Below are 11,501 nucleotides of genomic sequence, written 5' to 3'. Positions count from 1 at the left end.
TCCACACTTGTGGTGGAGGTGACTGGTGAGCTGCGGTGTCTGGCAGAGATCCTGTCAAAGTTAGCACAAAACGTTCACTGACCACTAATGATGTAAGAGAGAGAGAGTGTTTGTTGGCATTGTAGGAAAGAAAACGACAAGTTTACTGTACTTGACGACAAACTAATCAAATCTGGCCGCGCCTTCATTAAGAAAATTCCATGTCCACTATTGTGGACACCCGCTTTAACACCCACGTTCCGCTGACTCCCCCACTCCCTAGAGAGAGAGAGAGAGAGAGAGAGAGAGAGAGAGAGAGAGAGAGAGAGAGAGAGAGAATAAATAAATGAGATCAATAATAGAATAAAGAAAGGTGAAGCAGAATGAATAACTATTTACAATGATGACACGCAGTGTGTGTGTGTGTGTGTGTGTGTGTGTGTGTGTGTGTGATAATATGAGTCTGCTTGCGTATGCGTGCGTTTGTGTGCGTGCGTAAGGCTTTGTGTGTGTGTGTGTGTGTGTGTGTGTGTGTGTGTGTGTGTGTGTGTGACAGGTCCTTTGGGCTTATTGAAAACGCCTGAAACGACATGGCAATGTGGTGCTTCCTCGTGATTACTGCAGTGTTATGAAAAGTGCTGCCTCTACTTTCACGGTTGAAGAAATGGACCAGTCAAAGTTCCTGAATTTAGACCTGCTGAAGACGATGGTAACGAGGAGGAGAGAGCTACAGCTTCAACATTCAAGAACGCAAACATGATCATTCTCAACTCGGAGTACAAAGAGGGTTATGTTCTTCTGCAGGATTATGATGCCACTAACTTCACCAACGCCACAAGAATGCGCCTCATGCCAGGAAGAGATCCATACAGTCCCAACAACTTCAACCTCAGTACCATACAGTTGACTCCCAAATATGACCGTCCTCTCAGACTTGATCAGGAGAAAGTGGCAGATATCAGGTCACTGTATCCACTTCTGAGTGTTGCTGAACAACAGTTTTATGAGAACATCTTCCAGAATCAAGAAGATAATCAAATAGATGCCTCTAATGACGATGAAGATCATGTTGACAACTACACACTGGACTACCATAAGGAATAAAAATAAACATTTGTGTATGGTTTTGTTTTCATAATACTAGAAAATAGTGCAACACAATGTGAGGAAACAAATTATTGCAATATATTGTAGCATAATAATAATTATTATGCTACAATATATTGCAATAATCGATGTGACTGCATTTTAAGTGTATGCTGGTGTAAATTATTTTTTCTACACACACACACACACACACACACACACACACACACACGTACAGGGGAATAACGAACTTTTGAGTCTCTCTCTCTCTCTCTCTCTCTCTCTCTCTCTCTCTCTCTCTCTCTCTCTCTCTCTCTCTCTCTCTCTCTCTCTCTCTCTCTCTCTCAGCGAGAAGGGCTACTATTTGGGCAGTACCTCTCTCTCTCTCTCTCTCTCTCTCTCTCTCTCTCTCTCTCTCTCTCTCTCTCTCTCTCTCTCTCTCTCTCGAGAAGGGCTACTATTTGGGCAGTAGTCTCTCTCTCTCTCTCTCTCTCTCTCTCTCTCTCTCTCTCTCTCTCAGTTGATAGGTATTTTTTTTCACTGATCATTGACTGATGTTGAGACACTGACTTATTATTATTAATATTACTATTATTTATTTTCTCGAATTTATTTTTGTATTCAGTTCTCGGGTCTTACTACTGATATTAAAATCTTTATAGTTTCATCAATTATTATTATTTTTCCGCCTGTGACTATAAGAGGTACCAAGAGATTTTCTAATAAAACTCGGTTACTAAGTTGTATTTGTTTTTCCTCATAATTATGACATCCTGGTTAATGACCACGTAACAGAGTAACTGCAAGGTTTATGAATAATTATATGAAGCAGGATTAGCTACTTATGTAACTGTTGAGCGCCAAAGAAGATGATGTGGTGTGAGGCGTCGAGCCTATGTTGATTGGTTGGGTTAAAGAAAAAAAAAACTGCAACTGGCAACAATCGAGATGTAGGACGCCGTCACGCCGCGGCCTTGAAATCCCAGCCATCAATCATGACTCACTCAGTGACTTTCAGTGTTCACTTGTCAGTTGTGTTGGTGGCAGTGCACGGGAATATTTTCGAGATCCACCCACAAGCAATAAAACTGTGAACTGCAAGGCTGGGTGAAGCGCTGATCATGCTCAACCATAAGAAGTGTCTTGTCTTGGTATGCCGCCTATACACACTTGCACACGTGTGTATTGTACACCCGCACTCAGCACATTAAGTAAAGACATACTGATAATAATCCTTGCTTGGAAGCAAAAGAATTTAAGGGAAATAAAAGTGATTTGTTGAGCTGACTTTATAGAGCAGTACTTGCGGCGACATTTCTGTGATGACTATCTTGATCAGATACAATGGCGCTACAAAACATCTCGGGCGTCACCAAACAAACATAACAAAATATTAATGCATTGGTAAGTTTGAAGTAGTTAGTAATGCAGTGTTTTATGAGCGTATTAGCCATGAGACATCTACGAGTATACCTACACTCCATCGTATAGTATAATCGCCGCATAATGCTACTACGTCTTCGGTCCTTGGCGCCAAGCCGCCGACTGTATTATTCTTTCACCTGGTATTATCAAGACAGTCACATAATACTGAGTATACCTAGCATGACTGTGATGCGAAAATTTATTAATACTGGTAGGGAAGTGGTGAAGAGATGGTAGTAGTAGTAGTAGTAGTAGTCTATAGTAGTAGTAGTAGTAGCAGCAGCAGCAGCAGCAGCAGTAGTAGTAGTAGTAGTAGTAGTAGGCTTCTTTATAGCCATTAAATATTCAATATTTTACGTTGGCAACGTATGCCATAGACGGACAACCTACTATTCTCTACTGACTCAATGAATCATGCACATGGCATTATTAGCTTTTAAATGACACACAATTGCATGTTCCGCAACTTCAAAGCTATTTTTCTCGTTTTTGTTGTTTTGGCGCTTACGTGGTTGTCGCTCCGGGCGCCAGAAATGTTCTCAGATACAAACTACATAGATGTGAGATCTTTCTTTACCTTAGAGGAGGGAAGTAGGACTACAAATCATGGCAGGAAGATTAGAAAGCAAGGCTGCAGGTTAGATAGAAGAAAATATTTCTTTAGTCATAGAGTGGTAGACTTCTGGAATGCATTGCCAGAGAGGGTTGTAAATAGCACTAGTTTGACAATGTTTAAAAACAGATTAGATAAGCACTTCAATTTATTAGATTTATAATTATGTATAGCACTGCATGATAGTTTTTATAAGAAATTGACTATAGTTAAACAAGACATGATCCCCATGTATGGGGATCACAGATTGTAGAGGAATTCACTGCAGGACTTAGCCCTGTTAATGGGCCAAATATTTAGAATTAGTATATAATGTATTGTGTACTTGTAAGTGTATCTTTAAGTACTGATGACGAGGTCGCTGTGCGACTGATACAGGATAACCTAGATGGGCCCTGGTGGCCCTTTGTTATCCTATTATTTATGTTATGTTATGTTATGTTATTGTAATAGGAGTGTACGGTGTACATATGTATATAGTATTTAAGAAAGGAGAGTGTAGACCAAGAGAGGAAGGTAACCTCTTGGGTCACGATTCCTCTGCTCATCACTCATCATTCCTGTTGTGAAGCACAAAGGTATTGTTACGTGTTTCCCAAGATGATGTTTTGTGAGTCTTTCAATGCAATACTTAATTTAAGTGTCTGGCCAGTGTCTTGTAACGTGGTGCAGTTTTTGTTACTTGTATTTATTTTTCATACCTACTGATATGACGATATCTTGTGAATGATACTCCTATATATTTCTAATGGCAACACAATATCTCTTGATATAATAAAATGCATAATGTATCGACTTGTTTTCCTATCAGTTGAAAGAGATGCAAAACAATATCTGGTTTGCAAGTGAAGCGAAATTAGTCAACAATTTGTTGCATGGCGCCACAGCGTCTGAGGTGATATGATGCCACAATATAGTGGCATGGAAATACTAGTAGTAATGTGTAAACTGACACACTGCCCTCCATGATGGCGAAGGTGGGCAGGTGTGGGTGTTGGCGGTGCTGGTGGAGATATCTACATGCTTGTGTGTTGATAGATATATAAGCTGGTAATTTGATAAGTTCATTCATAGGGAAATGGACAACAGTTCGATGGTGTATACACTGCTACAACAATAAACTTATCAATCAATCAATGAGTGAGGCTCTCGAGACAAGTTTGCTCTGCGTCACTGGGAGGGATAAACGGTCCTTATTAGAGTCAACGGGGCCCTATACTGATTAGCCTATGTGTAAGTCAAGACAATTACTTCGTGTAGGAACATTTGTAGCATGTACAACAATGATTTAGCGACCTTTTAGCGACTTTTCAAGGTGGATCTGGTGACGTACAATATTTCCATTTGGCAACTGCCCACCACCACCACCACCACCACCACAGTGACCAGACGTCCATTTCCTCACCAGACACGAGACCTGTGAACACGGTGACCGCCCCACTTGCCCCACCTAGTCCACCAGCTCCACCTGCTCAGTGAAAGGGTGAGTCTATTAATAGAGTGGAGGGAACAAACATGATGGGACAGTGATGGGACGGTAATGGGGCGGATAGTTTAATAGAAAGCTGTATAATAATGCACTGAAGGGGTGACGTGACGTGTGGGAGTGAGTGGATAGTGAAGGGTAGTGAATTAATGGTGCCACAGTGTCATTAGTGATGGGACGGTGATGGGACAGTGACGGGGTGGACAGGCTGTACTAGGAAGGTGTGTCGTGCATTGAAGGAGTCACATGTGGACAGTTAGCTGGTGGAGGGTAGTTAAGGTAGTTAATTAGGCGTATGGTAGTTATAATGCGTGGAGAGGGTGGTTGTGTACTGTAGGTGTTATGTGTGTGTGTGTGTGTCTTTCTCTCTCTCTCTCTCTCTCTCTCTCTCTCTCTCTCTCTCTCTCTCTCTCTCTCTCTCTCTCTCTCTCTCTCTCTCTCTCTCTCTCTCTGCCAGACGTCAGTTTTCTCCGGAACACGTGGATCTGTGTGTCTTGAGTCACTTCATTATATAGTGAGGGCGGCTGCGGAGGCGTATGGGCTGACTGGGAAGCTGGGCGTGAGCATGCATGGGCGGGACAGATGTGGGCGGCAGTGGGTGTGGAGCTGTTGACGCCGCCCATAGCTTTGTGTGTGTGTGTGTGTGTGTGTGTGTGTGTGTGTGTGTGTGTGTCTCTCTCTCTCTCTCTCTCTCTCTCTCTCTCTCTCTCTCTCTCTCTCTCTCTCTCTCTCTCTCTCTCTCTCTCTCTCTCTCTCTCTCGTGTCGTCTGGTCTGGTCTGGTCTCCTTGCTGTGTCTCGTCTTGTTGACCAGCGTCTGAGGTGATATGATGCCACAATATAGTGGCATGGAAATACTAGTAGTATTGTGTAAACTGACACACTGCCGTTCATGATGGCGAAGGTGGGCAGGTGTGGGTGTTGGCGGTGCTGGTGGAGATATCTACATGCTTGTGTGTAGATAGATAGATACATAAGCTGGTAATTTGATAGGTTCATTCATACGTAAATGGACAACAGTTCGATGGTGTATACACTGCTACAACAATAAACTTATCAATCAATCAAGTAAACATCAATGAGATTTAAAAGGCGAGTGATGAGAGTGTGGGGAACAGCGGGGGAGGGGGAGGTGGAGAGGAGACGAGCGAGGCTCCCGAGACAAGTTTGGTGTGCGTCACTGACAGGGATAAACTCTCCGTGTCAAGGCCCCATCACACCAGAGGCGGTCCTTACTACGCGCAGCAGGTTCTCAACACGTTCATAACATTTTTGAGGACGTAGTGGAGACGTGGTGGAATTGCGAAATCCCTCCACTGCTACGTATCTACCAAGCCTTTACTGCGTACGTCCCTTGATATCCGACCTTTCACTGTGTCGCCGGTCCTTGCGGTCATAACGCATGTCATGCCCGTCCTCAGCACGTCCTGGAGTTTTTGCAGGACGTAGTAAGGACGGGCTGTGGTGTGATGCGGGTGTTAGTCAAGGGGGCCTTGTACTGATTAGCCTATGTGTTAGTCAAGCCACTTACTTCGTCTAGGCACATTTGTAGCATATACAACAATGATTTAGCGACCTTTAGCGACTTTTCAAGGTGGAGCTGGTGACGTAGAATATTTTCATTTGGCAACTGACCACCACCACCACCACCACCACCACCACCACCAGACGTCCATTTCATCACCAGACACGAGACCTGGGGTGGGGGAGAGGGAGAGAAAATGTTGTGTTCTGATAAGATATTCTTATTTTTCCTCTTTCTTCTATTCTTTCCTGTCCTCTCTCTCACTCACTTACTCACTCACTCACTCACTCACTCACTCTGAATCCTGTCCTCCACCACCACCACCACCACCACCATCAGTTCATTCCTCCACCACGGACACAAACACGTCTTGAAGGAAGGTTAGTCCGCCGCCCAGAGTCACCTCGGCTGTCTGGCTGGCCACCCTGCGTGCCGCGGGACCAGACGAGCGGTGGAGGGGCGGCGGTCGGGGTTGCGGGTGTAACACTGTGTATGAATATTGTTTGTGTTTTAATTAAGGCGTGTACACACTTGTTGCATTTCCACGTATCGGATCACCGTTGCGTAGCAGTGTTGACAGGATAGTGCTTCACCGTTGCGTGTCAAAATATGACACAAAGTTACGCAACGGGTTCGATCCGCCATTTTTCGGTATTTTGGCGTCAACTCAAAGGAATGATACACAACTCACCAACCTTCGTGTGTGTGTGTGTGTGTGTGTGTGTGTGTGTGTGTGTGTGTGAGGAGCGTGGGATCGTCGCGTTGCATGTTCAGTGTTGTCGTGGACGGGCATGAATATTTTTGCAATTTTGACCCCAATTGCAGACAAACTGAAAATCAGTTGTGTGTGGCCACAGACAACTGCACATTTGCACTCATGGCTACGGTCAGGAACAAACTGAATGACACTGTTGCATCACTCAACGATGATACACCACGCGGAGAGGCAAAAATGGGTACAATACCCTGTTGCATCGTATTGTATCACAGTGTGATACGCAACGATGAAACGATGCGTGGAAATTCAGTAAGTGTGTACACACCTTTAGAAAGTGTTGGTGGTGATGATGTCAGTGTGCTGTGTATTGGTGGTGGTGGTGGTGATTGTGGTGGTAACTATTGGTGGTGTGTTTGCTTGTTTTGCATCGTGAATATTGATTGATTGAGTGGCTGAAAGATTGACGGATTGATGGATAGATTGCCTGTCTAACTAATAGATTCACTGACTGACTGATATTTGGACTGACTGACTGACTGACTGACTGATTAAATGAATAAAATACTAACTAAATGACTGACTATCTGGCTGACTGACTATTTGACTGAATGACTGAATGATTGACTAACTGACTGTCTGACACACTGGTTGATTGTCTGTTTGACAAACGGCGCCTGTCCTTGGCAGAAAAAGCATCGCGCGGTACGAAGGCGCTTAGAAGTGTACCGTAGGAGGTATGTGGTGCGCGTGGCCAGGCACGTGTTGCCGTACGCGAGTGTGCACGTGTAGGGACCTGACAAGTGTGTAGAGAACCAATGAAGACGACAGAGGCAAAGGGAATCGGATAAGCGCCTGACACCACGTATATGTCACCCACGATTCCACCCACGCCCACGCCCGTGCTACGTGGGTCCGAAAGCGTGTAGGTTGGGAGGATGTGTCGTCAGGGACTCCCGGTTGACACGAAACAGTAGGCGAAGGTTGGCGATGCAATTGATGAGCCGTTGTGTCCTCGCCTATCACTGACACACTCCCGTTCATGAGGGCGAAGATGAGCAGGTGCGGAACTGGCAGTGGTTGTGGTGGTGGTGGTGGTGGTAGTGGTGGTGGTATTTATATGCTTGTGTGAAGATAGATGGATAAGCGGGTAATTTGATGGGTTGATAGATACGGAAATGGACAGTTGGACAAACAAACAGATAGATGGATAGGCAGGCAGATAGATAAGTCAATAAATTCGTATATAAATAACAATATAGATGTGTATGTAGATAGAAAAAGTCTATATTCCTCTACTTAGTGTCCTGTCACCCTGGTTTATTGTCAGAAATACTCGTATATCAGGCGGTAGAAATAGAGAATGAGAAAAATAGTACAGTCTGCCTTTTAAGCACCTTGTTTATTGCCTCGCGGAGTTGCCAACACTCGCTGTACAACAAGATACAATTTAATATTTCCTGCTTTGACAAATAACAAAAGCTGGACACGATAACGAAGAGGAAGATGTCACAATAACCAATAAATCGACATGTGGTATTTGTATAAGCATAGCGTCTCATTAATAAGAGATTTAGTAACAGATAGTTATCATAAACATATATACATGCGTCCTGTCTTCACAGACAACCTTTTGCTACGGCAGTAGTCTTTAGCGGTGGTGGTGGTGAACACAGTTGTGGCGGTGGGCTATACTGACCCAATGCACACCCACACCCACACCCAGACACACACACACACACACACACACACACACACACACACACACACACACACACACACAAATAAAGTGAAGTGTTGCTATATTACCGACAGTTTTCAAGAAGCACCAAGCACCAGCACCAAGAGACGCAGTGGCAAGCCTTCACCACAACACTCCACACTGCCTAATCTTCGTCTATTAAAGGTATTTATAAGGCTATTCAGTTAAGGTTAGGTTTTCTTTACATATGAGAGTGAAAACAGTACGCAAATATTTTCAAGTAATGGTATAAGGACCATCAAAAAGAGCAAGGCGTCTGTATTACCCTCTCATATTTGTTTCCTTCATTTACCATAGGCCAAACATGTGTCAGAATGCAGCCACCAGTCTAACATTTCATATAGCCTAGTCAAAATTTCTCTCTGTGGCTTAATTTTAGTTTGGTGAGATGATAAAGACTATATATGGATGTCCTGCCGCCACTGTTCCCGGGTTTTCCCCGGCCGCCTCCCCGGCGGTCCCCTAGCCATCACCCTACCCCGCCATCACCCTTCTATCGCCAGCCTGCTGGGTCAAATACTTTTTTCGAATATTTCCTGACGGTAATATTGCGCTTCCATGGTATGTTTTATGGTTTCTATAAATGTTTCGTCGTGTTTGAAGTGTGTTCCGCGCCTGTGCTGGGTAAATATGTGGCGTTTAGTGGTGTTTTATGGCGTATGTTAAAGGCTTTTAACGCTCAAAATTTCCCACCTGGAGTTTTGAGCTTTTTCATTTCAAGGTATAAGTGGGCCTTTATGGTAGCAAAAGAGTGCCTGTCCTCTTTTAAGTGTGAAATCAATCTATTGAGTGAAATATGTGGACTTTGAAATGGTGTTTGGGGCTGTTGTAAAAAGCTCTTATTTTTCATTATTTTATTTGCTCACGTTTCTGCTTCTCGGTCTAACTCGCTGTAGAATGCCCTAAAAGATAGCTCAGACTCCCAGAAGTGTGATAAAATACTTGCCAAGTGAAAATGGCTTGACTTTACAGGACGTTTTAAGAGATTTATGGGTTAAAATGTTTTGTACTTTTAACGTACTTAATTTAGACCTTTTTTAAAAACCAGTTAAGCTGGAGATATTTTGATATTTTGAAAATTAGTTTAAGTATTTATCACGTCATAAAATAACAAGCATTTGGCCGTGGCTTCGTTTTTCTAAAAGTCATTTTGAAATCAAATGATTTACGTAATTTAGCCGAGTCCCCCCGTTCCCGTTCTCTCGGATGACCACAGCCCACCCAGGTAGTGACTCACCATAGGCCCAAGGTTGGCGCCACTTTTCCAAATCCGCAGTTCGTCAATATTTTGCCTAATATCTAGTGATTTCTACGTGTTTTCGTGTGTTTCGAGGTTCAGGTGTGTAGATAATTGTAGCAGAAGGAGGAAGAAAGGAGAAATAAAGGAGGATAAGGAGGAAGAAAGGAGAAATGGAGGAGAAAGAGGAGCAGCAGCAAAGCTACAATACTGAATATTTTGTCTAATATCTAACATTTTGATGTTTTCCAGGCTCAGACGTGTGGATGGAAGGAGGAGGAGGAAGAAGAAGGAGTAACAATGGAGAAGGATGAAGAAAAAATGAGAAATAAAGGTGGAATAGGAGAAGCCAAGGTGTAATATTTAGGTAAGTGTCCCTTTTAATCCTAACGTTGTTTATAATGCATACTGTTGGTTTTGGGATAGATTTGGGGTATTTTAAGCTTGTTCATTAGTGTTGCAGACTGTTTGAAGTGTTATAAGTATGCTTTGGGGTTCATTTCGTTTGTTTTCAGTATATGTTAGATCTTTTAGGTATATTTTACGTATTTTGAGAGTGTTGATTGAGGTGTGTGTAAGTATTAGCATGTTTTGAGTGTGGTTTGGGAGAACTTTGAGGGGTTGGTTGGTGTTCTGAGTGGGGTTTGTGTTTGTTATGAGTGTTATAAGTGGTGGGGGTGTTAGTGGTCTTTTGGGTGTGTGTGGGGTTATTTCAGTAAATATTGGGTGTTTCTAGTGAGTTTGGAGGTATTTTAACCTGTTCTGTGTTTTCTTAGTGTGTTTTGGGATGTTATTGAGTTTTTAAGAGGGTTTGGGTATGTGTGGTTTGTCGTGGGTGTGTGTAAGAGTGAATTGGGCCTATACAAGGATTTTTCAGTATGTTTTGAGGCCATCAACAGGCTAGCTCAGTGTCAGTGGGCCCTTATAACAAGTGTCCATTATTGATTACCCGCTTCGTTCCCAGGTGACGACAGGCAGAATGAGGTGGACGTGGCGGAGGCTGTGGGCGGTCAATTCACGGCGCAGATTACCCACACCTTGCACCACGCTGACTGCCCGCCGCTGTTCACTAAAGTCGGGCAAGCCTGTGTCTCCGTGTTCTGCCCTGGATATAGGAGTAAAGGAAGTTGTGGTTTTGTTGTTGTTGTTCTTGTTTTCTGTTAAGATTTGTTTGCTCTCTCTCTCTCTCTCTCTCTCTCTCTCTCTCTCTCTCTCTCTCTCTCTCTCTCTCTCTCTCTCTCTCTCTCTCTCTCTCTCTCTCTCTCTCTCTCTCTCTCTCTACTACTCTACTACTACTACTACTACTACTACTACTACTACTACTACTACTACTACTACGTTCTTTGAGTGAGGATAGGTCGTGTCAGGTCACGACGCGTTACGTCAGCAGGTTCCCACGCCTGTCCCTTCTTGCATATATTCTGACCTGCTCTGTTTGGTGAGGTGACGTGGGGCAAGGCTTACCCACCAGTTGTATGGCTCTATCGGGGCGATGTGATGCAGCTGAACATTCATTTATCCTTCTACGCCACCCTCGTGCAACACTTCAACCACCACCGTGTGTGTGTGTGTGTGTGTGTGTGTGTGTGTGTGTGTGATATGATGGTAACTTGGGTGTCTGTAATGTGTTTTGGGTGAGCTTTTTATATTTTGAGGTGTTGCAGGGTGTTTTGTG

The 11,501-nt window shown here is 43.7% G+C and overlaps 1 long non-coding RNA gene across 1 annotated transcript; it reads left to right on the top strand.

The window, feature by feature from the left end:
• Window positions 1–2,087: 2,087 nt before the first annotated feature.
• On the top strand, window positions 2,088–10,140 carry LOC123502337. The gene is made up of 4 exons (XR_006673953.1): window positions 2,088–2,469; window positions 4,512–4,586; window positions 8,643–8,733; window positions 10,079–10,140. It is a non-coding gene; the product is annotated as an uncharacterized LOC123502337 (long non-coding RNA).
• The last annotated feature ends 1,361 nt before the right edge of the window (window positions 10,141–11,501 follow it).

This window comes from Portunus trituberculatus, chromosome 11 (genome assembly GCF_017591435.1).
Source record: "Portunus trituberculatus isolate SZX2019 chromosome 11, ASM1759143v1, whole genome shotgun sequence".
Lineage (NCBI taxonomy): Eukaryota > Metazoa > Arthropoda > Malacostraca > Decapoda > Portunidae > Portunus > Portunus trituberculatus.
The sequence above is the reverse complement of the archived record's forward strand: the minus strand, read 5'-3'. Positions and strand labels throughout refer to the sequence as shown.